The sequence below is a fragment of the Salmo salar genome, chromosome ssa09 (assembly GCF_905237065.1).
Source record: "Salmo salar chromosome ssa09, Ssal_v3.1, whole genome shotgun sequence".
Taxonomy (NCBI): Eukaryota; Metazoa; Chordata; class Actinopteri; order Salmoniformes; family Salmonidae; genus Salmo; species Salmo salar.
The window spans coordinates 61976566-61999775 of record NC_059450.1 but is presented as its reverse complement, the minus strand read 5'-3'; the positions used below and the strand labels follow the sequence as shown (position 1 = coordinate 61999775).

At 40.9% G+C, this 23210-nt stretch overlaps 1 protein-coding gene across 2 annotated transcripts in view; it reads left to right on the top strand.

The window, feature by feature from the left end:
* LOC100136799 (paired like homeodomain 2) overlaps window positions 1-23210 on the top strand; it is a 56426-nt gene that overhangs the window by 2409 nt on the left and 30807 nt on the right. Inside the window, exon 1 of one of the 2 annotated variants that reach the window (XM_014211930.2) lies at window positions 7573-7650. The exons of the other annotated variant lie outside the window; for it this stretch is intronic. The gene's annotated coding sequence lies outside the window, so the exon portion shown is untranslated. Of the gene's footprint in view, window positions 1-7572; window positions 7651-23210 lie in introns of those variants that run through there. 2 annotated transcript variants of the gene reach the window in all.

Here is a 23210-nt window from a genome sequence, read left to right as displayed (position 1 = left end):
GATGGCATCATGAGGAAGCAAAATTATGTTTATATATTGAAGCAACATCTCAAGACATCAGTCAGGAAGTTAAATCTTGGTTGCAAATGGGTCTTCCAAATTGGACAATGATCCCAAGCATACTTCCAACGTTGTGGCAAAATTTGACAAAATTCACCCAACTTATTGTGGGAAGCTTGAAGAAGGTTTTCCAAAATGTTTGACCCAAGTTAAACAATTTAAAGGCAATGCTACCAAATACTAATTGAGTGTATGTAAACTTCTGACCCACTGGGAATGTGATGAAAGAAATACAAGCTGAAATAAATCATTCTCTCTACTATAATTCTGACATTTCACATTCTTAAAATAAAGTGGTGATCCTAACTGACCTAAGACAGGGAATTTTTACTAGGATTAAATGTCAGGAATTGTGAAAAACTTAGTTTAAATGTATTTAGCTGAGGTGTATGTAAACTTCCGACTTCAACTGTAAACCACAAGCTGTATGTGATGAACACTTACACATTTCCCCAAAAACAACTTCTCATTTGGAAAACAGCCTGTGGCATCAATATGAGTCAGAAACATTTATTCAACTGTCAGAATTGACTACAAAGTGTAAATAGGATAATTTTGGTCATAAAGTCAGTCTTGTCCAAAACAGAGTTTTGTGAGACTTGTGGTCATGACTGCATCACAACATAAATTAAGGTTGGTTTTATTTCAATCCTGGCGACATCCCCACAGCTGGAAGCACACAAGTAATCATCAATTCGGAGTGCAGCTGCACACGACCCAATCATAATGCCCATGGTAAATGTGGGTTGACTTTGGATATCCCAACTGGGCTAGTTAGGGAGCGTCGGTATATTACACAATGTAGCAATATGTAAAAATTCCAATAGCTCCAAATTTCATTGATTCAAAAACCTGAAACCAATTATAATTATAGGAATTCATAAACACGTTTTTAAAGGTTTTAATTAGAAAACTGAAAGGTGTGCAACATGAAAATATTGTCTCATTTATGTTGTGTAATTTATTGACGGTCCTTAACTAGCCCCAGAGATAGGCTATCCAAAGTAAAACCAATTTTGCCGCGATTGCACACCAGCCGTCTGAAGCTAATTGGCTAAATAATTTGTCTAACTCTTCCCATCTGCGAACACACACGAGACGCCCACATCAAACCACACCCGAAACCAATTCACATTTGAATTTAGTCATGGCCCCTAACATTTTTTATTACCCAAATCTAAAACAAGGCCAAATCAGCTGTGATGTTAACCATTAAAACTACTGTTAATAAATGCTTACTTTTATACGGGCACAGTAAATACACTTACAAATAGTTTCCGAACTACATATATGAACAAGTTCCAAAATTATTTATTTATAGAGATTTTATAGTGTGGGAGCAAATTACAGTGGCCTTGAAAAAGCTCCTCAATCAGCTCCTTTTGGCTCGTGCCAAGCGGTAGCAGCCTTTTAACTGAGCACTACATTTCCAGAGAGCTTCTCCATGTCCACAGCGTTCAAAAAGTATCCGAACAACAGACCAAATACAAATGACAGAGGACGACATGCACAAAAAACAACAACACAGCCAGCCAACCATTTATGGCATTTGTACCACACCACGGCAAAACCCAATCTCTTCAAGTGCCAGCAGGGTACCAGCCTAACCTGAGGCACCCCCACCACCCTAGTGCCCCCCACTCAAGCACCCACTGCTCCAGCTAAGATTAGACAAATTAAACACTATTATTCACGTCACTCCCACAGCTGGCCCTTTAATTGGTTTTATGTTAACTATCATAATGGTTTGCTTTGAAAGCCACTGTCGTCTCCTTAATTTAAAATTTGAGAAGTACTTTTGGCCCAGTCACTGGGATTTATCTTCTCTCACACTGCAATTGAAAAATAGTGGGGTTTTGGGAAGTATATATTTGGTTAAAAGTCAGGCAGACAGAACTGAAACCAGCTCAATATGATATTCTGTCATGTCTACCATGTAGTATTTTATCAACTATGAAACACTGTTGAGTGTAGAGAGAAGTCTTTTGATGGCCATCTTCTCTGGGCGGGATAGTACATTATGTGTGGATGGTCGTCGAACTTTCCATCTTTCCATACGTTCGGATGTGGTATTAGTTGGAGGCCTGTGGACTTAGGAAGTCCGGTGATGGATAACCTAGTTAATAAACCCATCATCACCCAGAAGTATGTACAATGTGTCTGCAGTGCTATGCCCCCCACCCAGGCTGAGTTTGGTCAGACACGGGCACAGGAATTTACAGTTTGTCAACGTCCTGTTCTCTGCCACATATCTGAAATACATAATGATATGACATGCTTGGAGGGTCACTGTGGAATAATTAAAGACAATTATCAAAATAGACATCCAAAATCTCTTTGGGGCAGCATTCTTAGCCAGCGATATAATAGTTAATAAGTTTACCCATCAGATCATTCAATAGTGATCAAAACTTGAAATGTTTGTTTCTTAATCCTTAGACTATTTTAAACAATGAAAATATTTTCACTATATGTGGATGATGATCCATAGCTAGAATGACATCTTGATTATGTTACGGGAGAGTTAACCTGCCAAATCCTTATATCATAACTGACAGTATCACTTTATGGGCCATGACAATTAAATTGTGCCAACTATAAAAGCATATTCCACTTGCATCTGCTCAGAACATCATTTTCTTTGATGAGTTGCAAGTGTCAGCGTCTAGCAGTAGGGAGCGCGTAACTTTCCGTGAAGGAAAAAAAAAACATTCACAGCAGGTTGGGATTCTGTGTCTATAAAATAGTGACAGAGCTACTCACGCCTCGGTGAAACATGATTTCTAACTCTGTGAGCTCCATATTTTAGATCTGAAGCATTAAAAACCCTTTAGTTTGAGTTTCAGATTTAAAGTGGGATTACGTGTCCTGTACAAGTGTCCTTAGCTAAAAGCGAACGATTATTTTTTCCCTTCCACTTGACTCAGAATTCCACGTTAACACTCAGCTTTATTTTTGAAACACTCGGAAATTTGGAGGAGCTCACTAAAACTTTGGGGATTTAAATTGACAAAGATGTGTTTTAATGATTATAAACACATGGAATGACGATGGTTCTATGCCTGGTTAGTTATCATTGGAACATGAAAGACAAAAGACTGCAGTGTAAAGTCACGTCATAGAGTGTGTCTGTGTGTGTTTTGAGGAGCTGTGGGGTGTTGGTTTTCATCCCACAACACAGCACTGATGTATGCGTGACTCATCTTAGTAAGTGGAGTCAGCACAAAAAAAAAGCGTCGCTGGAACCGCACTCTCTTTCACATTCATGTGTTTCACATTTTTACTCTTTCTCTCTGAGAGTATGAAATGTCATTTCTTACTGCAAGTCATCTCAGGGCTAATTCAATTTAGACCATAGGCTGTCCCTAATTCCTTCACAATTTTCTTTTTCATTTCAACTTCATCATCTGCATAAGTGTGAGAAAATGTGGTACATATTCAAATGTTTTCTCTTGGCAACAGTCAAGCATTTTGACACAGCAGTTGTTAAAGGATGTGTAAAGAAGACAAAATATGTTACATTTGTCTATATCGCCCCTAATTGCATTCGGTGGTATCATGCTCCATCCAGAAGACTTTTACTTTTCAGCATCAAAGTAAGCCTTGGCAGGTTTAGCGGTGCACATCTTTCTTTGGTTAGACTGGATGATGTGATGTGTCAGTGGGGCTTACCACTCGGTCCCTTTAGGCCTACACAATGCACCCATGCCTTTTTCTCAACTTTCCCCTGTCGTTTGGTGGTGGGGGGTTTGGGGGGGGTAGATTTCCAGTTGTAATAAAGATGGATCAAGGGCCATAATTGCTGTCCTCTGTAAAAATAGCAATAATAATAAATGGATGAGAGCATTAATTAATGGTCAGAAATCCATTACTCACTCATATGACCAGGCCAGACTCATATGACTGGGGTCCCTCTACAGCTGAGGGTAAATAATTGCTTATTGATAATGCCTTTTCTGATAGGTATTTCTGTTGTAGTTTGGTTTTATTGCAAAAATCAATGTTTAGGACAATGTCCTAGTGTCAGTAATTTCATCTTCACAGGTGTGCACTCTGTTTATAGTGAAACACCTTAAAACTAAATCACAAAATCCAAGTATTTTATATAGAAAATTAACATGTATACAAGGGAGAGTGGGCTAAGTTGAGCCAAGGGCTGCGGTCCAAGACACACCCGATCCACTCAGTCCTCAAATTAAGAGGACACTTCTGATGATGTATCAAGATGTCTGACGAGTATATACTTGAAGGGCATGGGAGGAAGGAATGATTTTTAAATGGACCACCCATGGCCGGAAATGTGTCACTTGTTCATCCTTCGATGATTGTGTTTTCAGCCACCGGTAGCTTGTGCGTATTTTATATGCGCTTCAGTCAATTATGAGTGTATGTCTACTTACAGTTGGAGTCAGAAGATTATATACACTTAGGTTGGAGTCATTAAAACTCGTTTTTCAACCACTCTACAAATTTCTTGTTAACAAACTATAGTTTTGGCAAGTCGGTTAGGACATCTACTTTGTGCATGACACAAGTAATTTTTCCAACAATTGTTTACAGACAGATTATTTCATTTATAATTCACTGTATCACAATTCCAGTGGCTCAGAAGTTTACATACACTAAGTTGACTGTGCCTTTAAACAGTTTAGAACATTTCAGAAAATGATGTAATGGCTTTAGAAGCTTCTGATAGGCTAATTTACACTGTTTGTGTCAATTGGAGGTGTACCTGTGGATGTATTTCAAGGCCTACCTTCAAACTCAGTGCCTCTGCTTGACGTCATAGGAAAATCAAAAGAAATCAGCCAAGACCTCAGAAACAAATTGCAGACCTCCACAAGTCTGGTTCATCCTTGGGAGAAATTTCCAAACGCCTGAAGGTACCACGTTCATCTGTACAAACAATAGTACACAAGTATAAACAACATGGGACCACGAAGCCGTCATAGCGCCCAGGAAGGAGACGCATTGTGTCTCCTAGAGATGAACGTACTTTGGTGCGAAAAGTGCAAATCAATCCCAGAACAACAGCAAAGGACCTTGTGCAGATGCTGGAGGAAACAGGTACAAAAGTATCTATATCCACAGTAAAACGAGTCCTGTATTGACATAACCTGAAAGGCTGCTCAGCAAGGAAGAAGCCACTGCTCCAAAACCGCCATACAATAGCCAGACTACGGTTTGCAACTGCACATGGGGACAAAGATCGTACTTTTTGGAGAAATGTCCTCTGGTCTGATGAAACAAAAATAGAAATGTTTAGCCATAATGACCATTGTTATGTTTGGAGGAAAAAGGAGGGATGCTTGCAAGCCGAAGAACACCATCCCAACCGTGAAACACGGGGGTGGCAGCATCATGTTGTGGGGGTGCTTTGCTGCAGGAGGGACTGGTGCACTTCACAAAATAGATGGCATTATGAGGGAGGAAAATTATGTAGATATATTGAAGCAACATCTCAAGACATCAGTCAGGAAGATAATCTTGATCGCAAATGGGTCTTCCAAATTGGACAATCAGCCCAAGCATACTTCCAAAGTTGTGGCAAAATGGCTTAAGGACAACAAAGTCAAGGTATTGGAGTGGCCAACACAAAGCCCTAACGTCAATCCCATAGAAAATGTGTGGGCAGAACTGAAAAGCTTGTGCGAGCAAGGAGGCCTACAAACCTGATTCAGTTACACCAGCTCTGTCAGGAGGAATGGGCCAAAATTCACCCAACTTATTATGGGAAGCTTGTGTAAGCCTCCCAAAACGTTTGACCCAAGTTAATCAATTTAAAGGCAATGCTACCAGATAGTAATTGAGTGTATGTAAACTTCTGATCTACTGGGAATGTGATGAAAGAAATACAAGCTGAAATAAATCATTTTCTTTACTATTATTCTGACATTTTACATACTTAAAATAAAGTGGTGATCCTAACTGACCTAAGACAGGGAATTTTTACTAGGATTAAATGTCAGGAATTGTGAAAAACTGAGTTTAAATGTATTTGGCTAAGGTGTATGTAAACTTCCGACTTCAACTCTATATGAAATATATAATTATTAATATATGTCTACTGTATTTTAGCTAGCAAATTAATTAGCTAACTAACGTTAGCCTGCCTAGCTGGAAGTTCTGAAGAAGGAAAATGTTTTATTTCTACAATTTCCAAAAGATAACCAAACAATAACATATTTACTTCTTACGTCGTAGGAAAATTTCGAACTTATTTGCATTCATTTTTACTTACACTTGTATGTTGACTTCTCCATTGATGTTGTTTTTAAGTTTTCGCTAACTTTTCTTAGCGGATGTACAATCGTCGCAAATTGAATTATGGGGAGTTTCAGGCCCCGGAGTGAACATAGTTGTATACTCGCAAAGCCATCTAAAAACGAGGGCTGACGGGCTTAAGTTGCAAACTTCGCTTGCTTGGCTAATCATTTGGACCACCCTCCAAGATGTCGACGGGGATTCCCCAAGGGCATAAGCCAACATAGCCACACCGGACCAACCAAAGTAGATCATATTAAGATTGCTTTATACATCAGTTGGGGTCTCTATAAGCTACAATATTAGGTCCTATACTTAGTATGAAAGTGCCTTGGTGTAAGTTGAGCCAATGGCCACCAAATCCCATACAAATGATGACATTTTGTCAGTTTTATGTATAAAATGCATACTATTTCTCACAAAAAGATGGTCATGCCATTAGTAGACATTCCAGTAGTACCTGGTAAAATAATAAACACACAACACAGGATATTTAAGGAAATATATATACATTTATGAATAACTAGCTAACTAAGATTTACTAATGGGTGAGTAATGATTAATAAATGGTGAGCAAACTGTTTGTAAATAAATTATTTATTACAGACCCCTAAATAAAGCCTTACCTATACCACACCCCCATTCCATGAATTTGACCTACCAGCACCATCACCCATTGTTACAGAACACCATCACCCACTTACCCCAAGGCAGCTCAACTTACCCTGTCCCTATGCTCAATTTACCCCATACCCAGGGTAAGTTGTGCCAAGAGACCACTTTTGTGTGACAAGCTATGTTTTCAAAACTGTTATGTTTACATAAATGATGAATATTTCCAGGGATACACAACATCCTGAAATAGATGTTGATATCTTTGTCAGAAAGAATACTATATTTCCCTTGACGTAGTGATGCTAAAGGTATAAAATGTATCAAGATACCCCACGCTCCCCTACTGTATATGTTCAAATTTGTTCATGGTGCTGTAGGCCTACTTTTTAAAACAGTTTAAATGATAATGTCCAAGACTCATTCAGTAGATGACCACTCAACAAAAAATCTGTGCTCAAATTGAAGAATAAGAAGTAGCACTCTGCTTTGGAAGGCCTGTCTGCCCGTCGTCCTCCAGAATAGCAGGAGTTTTGTGTCTGTGCTTCTATATTTAAGTGTTGAGGTCATGAATGATCCTCTGTGGGATTACAGTGGCACCCATCATGCTAGTCAACAGTATCAAACAACTTGTATTCTCTGTTGCCGTGAGAGACACTCGCCCACACTGACTGACTGCACGCTGCACTCGCCACCACTGACAGCTAGCGAAAGGTAACCCACCTCTGCTTGTTTCCGATAACTAATCTGATCTAATCTGGTGATTTTGGAGGTTTCAGAGATACTGTAAAGTAACATGGGACTGAAATGCTACTTATTTTAAGACAAGGGCCGGGGTTAGCAAATAGGGTCAATGTTACAACAGACGTAGGTTCCACTACCTTATCACTAACTCTGCCATCTGGTGTCATATTTGTAATGAGTGAAAATAGCGGCATTAGTGGGACAGGGTTTAGTACCATCAACAAAAAAGGTGCAAGGAAAACTTGAATTTATCAAGTTATGTCAATTGAACTAACGCTTTCCAATATGTGACTGACATGTAAATGTGTACGTCTAGTCTGCTAGTCCCGTGACATAACAACCACTGATAATACCATGTACCGAGCTGTGAAGAATAACAATAAGGTGGCTAGTAGCGTTGTAGCAAGGTTAAGCATGGAGCTTTGTCTGCCCCAGCAGTTTGAAGGGCTAGGGGGGAGTTGCTCTTTAACAGTCCGACACTAAATGTCCCTGCGCTGCATTTTTATCCATTAACACGTCATCCATGTATGCTCTCAATTTGGGAAGTGTAATGGGAGGCAGATGAGTGTCTGCCATGGCTCCCCTTGCAGTGAAGAGACTAGGAGGAGAAATTTGTCCAAGTAAAATCACCCCGACAGGGGGGAAGCTCTTAGGTCAGAAACCCCAAAGTTGAGGCAAGCAGAGCCTGATGGGTTTGTGATGAAAACAGTGTGATATATCATTGCCCCAGTGCCCCTGTACATTAGGGAACCAGACACGCTGGGAGCTCCCTGCTAGCTTTCACTTGATCGCGGTTAAGCTGAGCCACGTGGGGTGCGCATGGCATCATTTGTTATATAGAGGGAAGAATGTTGTGAAATGATCTGTCTTTCAAAATGGTGGGTTTTTCATGTACGTACATCGGCCTATATACAGCAACTGAGCACAATGTCAAGGAGAGACATTTCTAAAGTCTAAGAGCTTTCTGTACGGTGTACTTGTTGCTAATGCTACATCTGAGATAACAACTCTATGCTGACAGAAATTGTCTTTCATAGATCATTACCACATTGCTGTCCTCCAATATTACTGTGTGTGTATACTTTGGCCATGAGTACAGTCTATTGTGAATTTGGTCATTATTCTGTGGTTGAAGAAATGTTCACAAATTGTATCTTATAGCTTCCCAATCTGACCTCCCACTGGCCCTAGAAGTAGTCAATGAAGCTAGCTAGTTCCCAGTACTCAGGAAGTCTGGGACGTATTACCATGGGAGCTACTGAGTCTCCCTGAGAAGAATGCCATCGGTTTAAAACAAATGTTATTGTTTTTCACAGGAAACCTATGTGATTACTGTTTTCTCTCACACACACACTCACGCTGAGCACTGCGCTGTATTTGTGCATGTGGTTCTCATTCAGTCCCCTGGTGAGGGGGAACCAGCACTTTAGAGTTTTCATCTTTATTAAGTCACACCTAGGACAGGTTCAACAAAACACAACACTGTTTGCATAAAGTATTTGACAATCTCGAGAAGAATCTGTTCACTTCAAACAATAGATTGGGTTTCCTTAACATGGCAGTGGTTCAAAAGGGGGAAAAGACAGGAGGAATACGTTGAGTGGTCCTTGGGTGCCGTCAACGTCTGTGTAATCGCGAATTGACAGCAAAAGTGAGGACTCTTGTATTGTGTGGTGAAAATATCGAGTTATTTTTGTCTCTTTATGATTCAGAGCTGTGCTCTGTATTGTGAAGGTGGGCTGTTGAGATGCACTTCTCTCTCTCTCTCTCTCTGTGTGTGTGTTTGTGTGTGCATGCGTGCGTGTGTGTGTGCATGCCTGTCTGTGTATGTGTGCTTGTGTATGCGTGTGCCTGTGAGTGCGTGTGTGTCAGTGTGTTTGATCGTACAAATGATTTACAAAAATGTATGAGGCCTACTGAATGAATTACAACCACATCTCTTTATCTCTCTCTTTCCCTCTCTCATCCCCTCTCTGGGGATTAATGAAACACATACACAGAGAAAGAGGAGAAAAACAGAGTAAAAAACAAGACTAAAGACATCTTGTAGGAAAGCTGAGAAACCGAGGTCCCAGTCATCCTGCATGCCAAAGCTTAGAAGTCAGACTGTTTGTTTTGCCTCATGTGTCGAAACAGTCTCCTCTGTTCTCCTGGTGAGGCTGCTTTCCTCAGCAGCTTTCCACCATACACTGTGTGTGTGTGTGTGTGTGTGTGTGTGTGTGTGTGTGTGTGTGTGTGTGTGTGTGTGTGTGTGTGTGTGTGTGTGTGCGTGCGTGCGTGCGTGCGTGCGTGCGTGCGTGCGTGCGTGCGTGCATTTTCTACCACCCGTCTCCCACCGAGCAACCTCAATCTCAAGACACCACAACCAATCAACCTCTTCCATCTAACAATATGCAAATGTTGTGAAAGAGCCAATTAGAGAATTGATCTGGTTTGAACGAGCTCATAATATTTTAATTCAAAAAACATGTTTTTCAGAGGCCTCCCTCCCAGTAATGCTTCTCATGTGAAGCTGTGGCTTTCTCAAGAGGGAATTTGAACGTGCTTGGTGGCAAATATTTTCTTATGTTTTCCTCAGGCTGGCACATGATTTCAAAGGGAAGCATGTCACATAATGGGACCTCATATCTCCTTCCAACTGAAAACACATTGAGGCTCTTGGCTTTAACATGTCAATCCAACCAACAGGCATACTTTGTGCCAGATGGAAAAATATTGAGATTAGTATGAGAAGAAGTGATGATAATGTGTACTAAACAATTAGAGGTGGAAGCCTTAATCGGTTGGAAGGATTTACTATATAAGGATTTAAGTGTGTGTGTGTGTGTGTGTGTGTGTGTGTGTGTGTGTGTGTGTGTGTGTGTGTGTGTGTGTGTGTGTGTGTGTGTGTGTGTGTGTGTGTGTGTGTGTGTGTGTGTGTGTGTGTGTGGGTATGAGCATGTGTGTTTTCGCTTGGCCACCTGTATCATGTTTAGAGAACGCCATAAAGCACACGACTGTGCCCTATTCTGTGTCCTATTCTGTAACTTGTATTTCCACTTCCACTGTGTTAAGCCAAAGCACATGGTTAACAAGTCCTCCTGTTTTAATTGCTCCCACCACAAGGCTCAGACACACTACTTGAGCGATGACAACCAATGTCATTGGCAGAACCCCCAACCTTAAACTAGGATGCGCCTGTACTGGTGAAAAAGCATTTTTTTCCCAAAATGACGCCCTTGTCGCATTTTAATATTCAGTTCAATATTCAAAGTGTGCCGCTCTGCCACATTTTGATTGAATTTTGAAAATTAACACATCTTCTGACATTTCATTCATGTTTCATCACATTGCTACAATCAGGAGTAATATGTCCTCTACCACCCTTTGAAGCGGATGCTGTCGATTTTAACAGCTTTTAAATTAAATTAGGATTCTTATGAAGTCACATTTTCACTAGATGACATTTACCGGAGTCCTAAAAAGGCTAGTTGACAAGGTTTTCATTAAATACCAGGCAAGTCGTTTGCTGCTTGAAATGGGGAGAAGTACTACTAAAATCATTGGAGTTTATTTCTGAAATTAAAATCATTGGAGTCTCTCTTATTGCTTTCCCTGCATGGCCTTTACCCAACGAACAAGACATTGCAATCCACATGGAAGTAGCCATCACCTCAATCTAAATGCCCAAGTCATCGCAATACGTTAAATTCAATGCGTTTTGCACTTAAAAAATGTTACCTAACATTTGTGTGTCATTAGCTAAAGGACACATACTGTACATCTTCATGAGAACTAAAATCAAACATGACACAATGATATTTAGTCAGCGATTACATTATTATGTGATCTGGTAAGGACACGTTGAGATCAAATATTCCATTAGTATGTCCTAAACCTTGCTTTTATTGCCTTAATGTCATAATTTCAGGTGTTTATGAATGCAATTGTAAAGTGTAGAATTTGTATGTGAAGTGTACACTGAGTGTACAAAACATTAGGAACACCTTCCTAATATTGAGTTGCACCCACTTTTGCCCTCAGAACAGCCTCAATTCATCGGGGCATGGAATCTATAAGGTGTCGAAAATGTTCCACAGTGATGCTGGCCCATGTTGACTCCAATGCTTCCCACAGATGTGTCAAATTGGCTGGATGTCCTTTGGGTGGTGGACCATTCTTGATACACACAGGAAACTGATGAGCGTGTAAAATCCAGCAGCGCTGCAGTTCATGATGCTCATGGCACCTACTACTATACCCCATTCAAAGGCACTTAAATGTTTTGTCTTGCCAATTCACACTCTGAATGGCACACATACGTAATCCATGTCTCAATTGTCTTAAAGCTTAAAAATCCTTCTTTAACCGGTATCCTCGCCTTCATCTACACTGATCGAGGTGTATTTAACAATTGACATCAATAAGGGATCATACCTTTCACCTGTAATCATCTGGTCAGTCACTCAACGTATGTATGTGTATGTATGTAAATTGTATAAATCAGAGATTAGATCTGACCTATTAAAATGCCAGTGGAAGGTGGACATGCAGTAGGACAGGAGGACCATGGTGTCATCTCAGACAGCCCTGATAGTACAGTTCTGTGAGGAATGGTCCTGGTGAGCCTAGGGAAGACAGAGCTGGAAGCAGAAATGGGGCCTTATCTGGGCTTTAATTTCTCTCCCGAGGTGAGCTGTGAGAAGATCAGTGACACTAAACCCGGGAATTACCCTAGATATTGCCCCCTGTGCTCTGCAAATGAAATCTGGCTGCCGGGTAGGAAGAACATCATGGTTAACACTCCGAAAATCAGTTTTTGTACTAGACCACAGCTGGCGCGATAGGGAGGGAGACGAAGGGAGGGAGGGATGGAAAAAGAGAGAAGAGAAGGAGGGGAGGTGGGGACCAAAAGGGCAGCGAGAATGGGAGAGAGTGAGAGCCTGTTGACGGACAGATGGGTCGGCCTCTTGCAGGTCCTCACTCTAGAGGAGTTCTTGCAGGAATTGCTTGCGTTTTGAGTGTACCCTTCCTCTTGCGGAGTGAGTTTGTATTGAAAAAAGGCAGTGGTGAAACCAGAACCACGGCCCACCTGTCTAGGCGAGAGGCCGTGGCGTGTGTGTGTGCCTGTTACGAAACTCTCTATTCCTAACATGTTTGTATGCGTGTGTATATGTGTGCACAAGTGTGTATGTTGGCACACGTGTGTGTGTGTGTGTGTGTGTGTGTGTGTGTGTGTGTGTGTGTGTGTGTGTGTGTGTGTGTGTGTGTGTGTGTGTGTGTGTGTGTGTGTGTGTGTGTGTGTGTGTGTGTGTGTGTTGGGGGCACTGTGCTCATAACCTTCAGAATCCTGAACCCCACCAGCTGTCTGTCCCCTGTGCTGCCCTGTGCGTGTCTAACCAGCCCTCTCCTACATGCTACACACAGAGACACACACACACAGTTTCACTTACAGACAATACACATACACACACTATCTCTACACACATACACACACACCCTGGGGACCTTTATTAATAGGTCCTGATCAAGAGTGAAACAAGCTGTACACTCTTTAGAAGCCCATCACTCCTCTTCTCCAGAAATAGAGGATGCACATCCAGTTAGCCAACAGAGAGGATTTAAAGCTTCTAAATAAAAAGATGGATGTTTAGCCATTGCCAAATCTTCTTCTACTCTGTTCCATGATGGAAAAGGTGTAAATCTCCAGTCAAGTCCAGAATAGTAGATAGTTAGTAAGGAGAGCTAAAGATTGACGGGACGGTAACAGATTCCACTTGAGATGGAGCTTAACTTTGATCTAACTATATGTTGGCCCCTTGAGCAGCGAGAATAATTATCACTTCTGTATGGTAATTTAGTTAACATATAGGGTTGTGTATGATGAACATGTAACATTTGTCCGTAGTTCAATGGGACAGAAATTGAGGTGCTGTGGAAACGTTTTGAAATGTAATGGGAAATCTATGGTGACACATTTTGAGAAAGGATTCCTCAATTATGAGCCTCAAATGGAATGAATATAAAATATACATACTAAAAGTCAACTTGTTCTCAAAAATGCTTGTGCACATTATTTTAAGTAAAAAAAAATGAATCTTCATGCTTTGGTTTTTGTGCATTCCATATACCAGAAACAACTTCTATGATGAAAAGGTAGGACCCATTTGAAATATAAACACCTAGCTACAATATAAATGTTGTCTTTATTATGTAATTTGTATTGCCATAATTTTAATATTATGTTGTCTTGTAATTACACCAGACTTAAAGTCAAGTAGTAAGCAACCTAAGGGTGGTTTGGAGATGCTTAGTTCCCTGGTCAGTTGGAGTTTCCCCAACTTGGGAGTGGAAATTCACAAGTGATATTTTCCAAGTGGTTTGGATGGGGCTTTACCTGGCTTTGGCTGTTCACTTAAGCGTTCAGTACCTTCTGCCTTTTGGCTGCCTGCACATGTCTTGAGGCCATGGCGTAAAGTATCAACCCTTTAGCTGACAAATACTGCAGCTACCACTTACTAGGATTCTACATTTTACTCTACCCTTGCTTGAGCAGTCCTATGGTTTACATTAATGAGGGAACTTGAGTACGATTGAACACAGTTGTCGGAACTTGAGAAAACCTCAGTTAAATGACTAAGTACCGTCTACAGCAATCGTTTTTAAGGGAGAGATTCCATTCATTCCAAGAATACTGGCTAATATCGTTTTACTGCATGTTAGTAATGATGACATGATCATTTTTGGGCTTTCATCAACTTCTCTGTCGGTGATGTCTGGTTTCTATCACTTTCACTGTCATGAATCATTACTTTGACCTGACTTCTACATGCTGAACCCTATTTTAAATCAAGTCTAATTTAGGCACAGTAGACTTTGAAGACTGGCTCAGGGCTTAGTGTAGAAAATACCTTCTTTTGGCAGAGCCATTTCCAGGCCGTCCTCGTACGGAATATGATTCCTGGGTGCATAACTGCAGGCACCAGATTACGATGCCCAGGTGTCATTATTATTTCCATTGCAAGTTTCCTACCGTCCACTAGGGGCAACGCGAGTGCCTATTAATATCTAGTAGGCTCAGTGCTTGCTAGGGCATTGTGCATGGGGTAAGAGGAAAGCCTTAAACAGCAAGCTACAGCTATGAGGACCACAGGTTCAATCCCAGTGTTATGCACCCCTTTAAATGTTTTATCTTTACTCTTTACCCTATCTTAAACCTTAACCCTTAACCACCCAGAATGAATGTCCAAAGTTGAGTTTCTGTTGAACTTTTGCGCAGTTCGACTGACAGCTAACATATATCAAAATAGGCAGTATTAAAAATGGCCACACAGTGCCTAATCTACATACAGAACCACATATAGGACAGTGCAGAATTAATATGTTCCCACAGTGCATATCTCTGTTGCTGCAGTTATGTACAGGGACTGCCTTTTCTTTGGTGATTGAGTTGGCCTTTTCACATATTTATCCAATTATCGATTATTATTAGACTACTGGGTTTGTACAGTATAGGTCGAACAGTGGTGGATGAGACAGGGACGGAGAACCAACGATTGCCTGCTCTGTTCCAAACAAAGTGACGGGGCTGCTGTTGGACTTAACCACACTGGATACATTATCTATATCTATTACACAGAGTGATGAAGGGCTGAGGAACTTATGCTCAGTCTACATACAGCATACCCATGATAACCACAATATCACTAGTCTAATTTCACTTGTTCTTTACAGATCACTTTAAACAACCAACATATCACGTCTCACATTTCATTCAAAACAATAGCTTTTTTTGGTTCCCTAGTAATGGTCTAACCACATCACGTAACTATGACCAGAACCATAAACTTAACAGTCCAGGTGTACAGTTCCCCCTAGTCCACCTCTGTCCACCTCCTTTACAGCTGGCATTTCTGACGTCTCGTGTTGCGTTTCCCAAATGTTACAGACGGAGAGGGCAGACATCGTAAAAAATAAAAAGCACTTGCCCACCTGTCGTTCCGGTGTAGCGTTAGGACAGCCATTTCGAACCCACCTGTGATTCTTTGGTCTGGAAGGTGTGGGAGGAGTGGGTAATATGGAAACCCCGTCAAGCACATTATGGGCACTGTGGATGGAGTACCCCACCACCCCCCTTCCCTCTTCCCTGCCTAAACAGGTGGGTTTCTCCACTGTAGCCTGCATAGATATTGGGTTTCCCCCTTTGATACCGTGTTGCAGAGTTAATTAATTTCCTCGACCGCCACGCACCCCTTTTGACTGACAAACAAAATGGGGAATGTCAGTATGAGCACACCTCTTGCGAGCGTGTGTCGATTTTACAAGCGGCTATCAACATGTCTGACAACACATGTAATTTAACCCTTGTTGGGAAACCATAGTAAAAACAAGAGACCATGTGACCATGTCAAAAACAATACATTGTGATCACAGTTTAAGTGTAAGTTCCTGTGTACCATAAACAACACAGATATTTGTGTACATCACACTTCTAAAATAAGCTTTTGAAAAACTTCGACATTGATCGAGAGACAGAGCGAGAGAGAAAGAGAAGGAGAGAGAACGCTTCAACATGCTGCCTTGTATCCGCATCACGTTAAGGGATTCTCCGTCACTCAAAGGTGAAACAACAGCCGAGGAAATTGGGAAATACTGACAAATTGTACTGTGTAGCCACATTAATAGATCTCAAGAGCTTAAACAACCATGTGCAAGTTGTTCTCGACCACTTCCAAAGTCAAGAAACTGAACACTGCATACATGTGATCCCCCTCCTGTGCTAGTCTAAGTTGTTCTCTGGTCTGTTTTCTTAACATTGATTGGTTATTGTTGCCCTCAAGAGACACCCGAAACCCTGACCGCTGACCCCCTGCGATTCCAGTTGTGTGGTGAGTCATCTTCACGTCTGGTCGTTGACACAGTGGCGCGAGGCGAACTTGGACTGCACTTGACTCCCCGAGTTCTTCCCTCTATGTTCTAGCCTGGCCGTCCTATATCCAGCGACGTGTCTGACATAGTTCCCAACTAACAGAACAATGTCGGGGATTACGACAGGGAGCTAAATTTAAAGTCTGAAAGCATCCCTATGAAAATACTACGGTCAGTTCAACCAAACAAAACAATCAGGAACGTGCATGATGTGATCCATCTCACCCCATGCATGTTGCTTGTTTTCTTAACAATGGTAATGCCCACTCTGCAAAGAAGCTATGCCTGAAAGAAATGTATGGTGTGTAAGTTGGAACAGGGCTGAAATCAGAGACGTTCATCAATTTGTAGCAGAGATAATTCTGGAAAATATTCAAACAAAGGCCTCCTTTATTTATTGTGAAACATATATGGATTGACCCACTAAAAAAGCCATCACTTTATTTCTCTCAGGGATCTGGTATGTTTTAATGGCCCTGGGACCATCTCATGACAGGTACAGATAAGGAAATTAAACCTTGCCTGATCAACAAGCAAATAGGAGCCACTTGTTCAAGACTGTCTCAGGTATATCAATGGCACATATTTTTTTGTGAGCTATAGCGACAATTCAAATGGTCCCCATGAGGTAAATGTGTCACTGTTGGCATTTTAGTTTTTTCAGGAGGGAGGGAGGAGGGAGGCTGGAGGGAGGGAGGCTGGCATCTGTTGTGACGAATTACACTTTTGTCTTGTGTGCACTGGGATATTGTGTCATAGGATCAACTGTATAGAGAGAAAAGCTGTGTAGTGCACTCCATCCTGGTAGTTTGGTCCAATGCTCTTGGTGATTTAACAAGTGAAAAGACTTCCTGGAAGGGCAGAGGTATTTTTGGCTGTGGCGATATTTATAGAGCCTGGGCACACTTTATTTCAGTGAGATTTACTTCGCAGTAGCATCTATAAATTCATCCAGTGTTGAAAGGATGCAAACATACCATGAGAGCATTGAATAGTGAAAGTAGGAAGTTCCTGAAGTTTAACGATCCAAACTAATCAAGTAGTATATTATTATTTGTGTCTTTGATGCACCTCTTTTTCATTGAGTATTGATCTTTGCTATCTCTGTGCATCACTGTGGAACTTGTTACTTATTTCCAACTGTTAATTGTGTAAATACAATGTGGTAAAGTTCAGCCCTGTCCAAGAGCAGCCTTTCTCTTCTAATTACCAAGGTCAGTGAATCACTATACTCCCTGAGCAAACCTCCTCTAGCCCCAGCACTAATTTACTATTGCAGAGGAGGAAAACACCAAGGCACAAGGCAATATGAGAACGGAAAGGGGGAAAATCCTGCCCCAAATGAGAAATGTGTTTTTGTGTTTGCTTGCCAAACAAAGCACAGGAATTAATGATATGTTGTTTGTTTCACAATCATATTGATCGTTTTTTTGTTGTTGCATTTTTCCCTCTCGGAAACCAAATCCTCCCACGTATAGCTTTACTTTGGAAATATAATTTTCAGCAAGTTTAAAGATGCCATTCTAGCACCAACTAAATTATGACGGAGAATATTACCTCAAAGACCATATTGATTCCACTTATAAAAATGAAGCATTATGTGGGTGTTGAGTGGAGCAGTCGGAGTGGGTTTGAAAAATAGTATCAGTTTCAGTGGCTCAAAGAGAAACATCTGGTTGTTGGGCCGCTCTCCAAAGAACACAAACCCAGCTGAGAACAAAAGACTCTAGAAAGAGTGCAGACACCCTTCAAAACAAATGGCACCATCTTTGTTACAGTAGCTTCCAGTCTAGACTCCATTTGCGCTTTGTGTTTTTTTTACATCTTTTTTTTTTACTAAGTTGTATTCAGCCACAGATGGTGCTTTTAATGAATAATGAAATTTAAATCTTCATAAGGAATTTCAGCAAGTGCCCCACCCATGTGTTTTGGGTTTTAGTTTGTTGACGCGTTGGTTGGGTTACGTTGGAGTATTTCTCCAAGTTTTTCCTGATTTAGCTCCAGTGAACTGTAGACTTTGTTGTGTCTAAAGTCCATGTTGCCAAATCTTTACTATATTTATTAATTTCGTCTCGATGCTCCTCCAGCCAGGTCCATATTGCCAACAGCCGTATACCTCAGTCTCATCATGTCGTCTCTGTCTCTCTCTCTCTCGCCGCAGATGTAAATGAACGGTTAGCCATGAGTAATAATTACAGGAAATCTAGGACATAAAGAAACAGGTTAGTCTATTATTCATTCACAGGTGAATGAACAGACAAGTCTATTTTAACATGATAAATCATGGTACTTCCAAAAGCACAGTTTCCTTAAAAGACAATAAATGCTGATTGAATGCATGTCATAACTTTGCATGTGTTGTTACCATATTGTTACCCTTCTGTACATTATTTTACTTAGTAGTTATCCACCCACCCCTGGTAAGAAATAGCCTTCTGTATTTGGTGTCTACCTCTCAGGGCTGCTCTCTCACTGGGCTAGGAGGCAACTGAAGAGGCAACCCGCTCCATCGGTTACCCACGTTTGCCCACGGGCCCATCTTTCTTGTCACCAAGAGGTTTAAATCAAAGAATAATTTCCCTAATGCACATAAAACCAAAGCAGGTCAAAAGGTTCTGAAATTATTTGACACAATTTTCCATCCATTGTCAACGAGGTAGTGACTTTATGGCTAGAGGGTGCCATAGAGGGAGGTGCATGGTGGCACGGCCGCAGGGGCTTGAACCGACCATGTTGGGAAAGCATCCCTCTGTTCCTAGAAATCCCAACAGCATGCTGGGATATTGGTAGGGTTACGATGCGATCATCACCTCGGAAGACAAACGCAGCCTAAATCCCGACGACAAAGCATCCAACTCAAATTAAATCAGAGCAGCAAGAAATTCCACCTACGTTATTCCCCATTTATACCATAACACAGAGTTCTCTACCAGCGATAGAGGAGGATATGGGGCCCTAAAAAAGAGTGTAAGACCAGGGAAAAGAAAAGAGCTGAAAAACTGTAAATTTCTTGCTTCTGTAATTCTGCCGAGTGACCACAAAAATTTGGCTGTGAACCACGTCAGTCTGTTATCATTATTTTCCTTTTTCTCTCTCTTACTCGTTCTTTTCGTCTGCAATCGTTTACCACAGCATCTGTATTTTCCCTCCAAATGACATCTGAAGGCAATCCTTTCCCCCTTCATTTTATAGCAAGAAAAGTAAAAGTACCCCCTCAATTGAAGTTGTTTGACTTTTACCATTACATTGATACAGTCTTTATATGTGTAACTTATCCTGTCAGGGAGTAAAGGGGGGAGAACGGGAGAGTAAAGTAAGAGACAGACAGAGCTGAGGGGAAATTCCTGGTGTCGAAAGCTCTGTCAGTAAATCGGATGTTTCTTGTATGTGGTTTCAGTGACCACACCAAAGACGACTAATTAATTGGACTATTTGGTGCATCAGTTAAGAGTAAATGCAAATGTTGCCCTTTTCCTTGCACATCTAGACTTTTCTGGGCTAATTTATATTCCAGCAAAACTGGGCTAGTGATTCTCTCAATGAAAATTCTTAAAATAACAATTATCTTTTATAGTTGTGGGTCTTGGCACTGCAGTAAATTGACTGGGTCCCATGCTATGGGCCAAATCACTGTGAAAGTCTCTGCTTGAATATTTACTCATGTGATATCATGTCATGTGATGCTTGTGCAGTAGGAAAGCCTATGACACCCTTTTAACTGTGAAATTTGTTTCTTTTTTATCTTCATCTTTATCTTTTTGTGGTTTTAGCTGTATAAACTAGGGCCATGAACTATATGGCTAATCATGTATTTCCTGGGACATTGGTGCTTAAAGTAAGTTATATAGGTAACAAACATGCTGTTATTGTCTTGAATTGTGTACCTGTGTGGCTGCACAATTGCCCATACAGTATTTTCCTTCTGTCTGCATGATTTCTCACATGCAGTATAGCTGTGTTCAGTGTTTTGGTTATAATCAAACAGTGGAGCTAAACTACAGTAGTGACACCATTTTCTTTGCCGGAACGTGAATGTTCCCTGGCAAGACACAAAGGCTAATTTCACGTGGTGAGAGTGCTGGTTTGCAACGCACAGTTTCAAGGCAAAAATTACAGACATCTCAAGTTTAAACACGGCTACATCTCTCTGCGTGAAGTGCCTCCACTACACTTTTGAAAACGCTTAGCATTATTTGTGAGTGAATGCTTCTGATTGACAGTTCTTCTTCAATTTCAAACAGTTGCTCTTTTTGTTGGTAACCGCCATCTGTGTGAAGTAGTTAAGTAAAGTACTACATAAGTCGTTTTTTGGGGTATCTGTACTTTACTTTACTATTTATATTTTTGACAACTTTTACTTTTACTTCACTACATTCCTAAAGAAAATTATGTACTTTTTACTCCATACATTTTCATTGACACCCAAAAGTACTTGTGAGATTTTGAATGCTTAACAGGACAGGAAAATGGTCCAATTCACGCACTTATCAGGAGAACAACCCTGGTCATCCGTACTGCCTCCGATCTGGCGGATTCACTAAACACAAATGTTTAATTTGTAAATGATGTCTGAGTTTTGGAGTGTGCCCATGAATATCTGTAAAATAAATTTAAAACATTTAAATCGTGTAGTCTGGTTTGCCTAATATAAGGAATTTGAACCGATTTTATACTTTTGCTGTAACTTTTTAAATTGCATTTACTTTTGGTACTTAAGTATATTTAAAATCAAATACTTTTAGACTTTTACTCAAGTAGTATTTTACTCGGTGACTTTCACATTTACTTGAGTCATTTTCTATTAAGGTATCTTTAATTTTACTCAAGTATGGCAGTCGGGTACTTTTTCCACCACTGCTTACAGGCTGCAAAAGTTACAGGATATTTTTGGTCCAATTTGATATGTTACATGTCAGTGTTATACCAGTTTATTTTGGCAGCTTTCGGCTGCGGGAAGGGAATGTACAAAGCACAGCTAAGTTGGAGTTTTCTTCTGCATTGAACCTTTTTTCTTACAAAAGCATGAATTGGAACTTGGAAATATATTTTTATATGTGAGTCAAAAGGGCCAAAGGACTTAAGACATTTCTTTAACATATTAATTTGGCTCTACTCTTCAGTATCAAAGTGGGTTCAGGCTGAAAGAATAGTCATTCCTGAAGAGGCTGTAATGGTGTATTTGGCTAAAGCATAGAGTATGCATGAGTTATGCTGTACTTTTCCATAACAGTATGCTAACTGTGTACACCCTTAGAAAAAAGGGTTTCGAAAGCGTTCTTCGGCTGTCCCCATTGGAGAAACCTTTTTGGTTCCAAGTAGAACTCTTTTGGGTTCCATGCAGAACCCTATATGTTAAGGGTTCTACATGGAACTCAAAAGGGTTCTACCTGGAACCAAAAGGGTTCTACCTGGAACCAAAAAGGGTTCTTCAAAGGATTATCCTATGGGGACACCCGAAGAACCCTTTTAGGTTCTTGATAGGACCTTTTTTCTAAGAGTGTAGACGTTTTAAATCCTAGTGGCATGATGCACTTTCTAGCTAGCTACTACAGAGGAACAATAAATGGAGATACATTTGAGCGAACCAAAATTAACATAGCTTGGAAACATTTGTTCAGAGGGTGCAGACAAATGATATCTGTAGTAGGTATATCTCCCATAGTTTCCGTTTCGTACCACTGAAATGTCCTATCATCACTGCTTCAAACTTCCATAACACTAGGCTACTATGATTCCTCATTCCCTGGTCAAGTTCTCAGACTGTCACATGGGCGAAGAGAATGGTGGAATTTAGTAATCACTGGAGTAAAGAGCTACCATATCACTGATAGCAATGTTAGAGGAGTGAAGTAAAGTTGGCAGAGTCTGTGTGTGTCTTGAGAAATGGAGAATTGGAGGAGGTACAGTTGGAGTAAGGAAGGAGAAGGCAGACTGAAAAGCAGAGAGGAAGGAGAGAAGGGAGCAGAGGGAAGAAGGAGGGAGGAAGGAGAGAAAATAGTTGAGCAGAGTCAAGAGAGTTTGGATCAGGTACCACTGGAGTAAGAGAAAAGGGAGAACGAAACGCAGATGGGAAGAAAGGACAGGAGGGAAGAGGGAGGGAGACGAGAAAATAACAGAGAAGACTAGAGAGAGTTTGGAGGAGGTAAGACTGGAGAGACAGTTCCTCGTTCCTCTGGCTCCAGGCCCAGCTGGTGTCTGTAGCTCTATACTGCTGCTGGTGTCAGATCTTTATTCCACCCCGGAGACAGCTGGAGGTGTCAACACCACGCCGGCCTTAGTTACCTCCCCACAAAAATTTGCCCTGTGTTTGTGCACACAGTCATCCCCCTGTCACAACACATAGATCCCATGTTGACGCGGAGCCTCCCGTTTCTGTATGAGGAAAGACTACAACTCTTTTTTCTTGACTAGCAACAAATCGACGAACAAACCAGGATGGAATTGGAAGTGATCAGATTATACTTCGCCTGGAAGGAAATAATGTCAACGGTTCTATGTGGGGATTGTGATATGTGTTTTGTTTGTCTGACTGTTCATAGTATACAGGGTGTACATCAATGCTGCAAACCACATGGAGCAAAGTACTACAAAGTAGAGGTGACTGGGTAATTGTAATCAAGCAT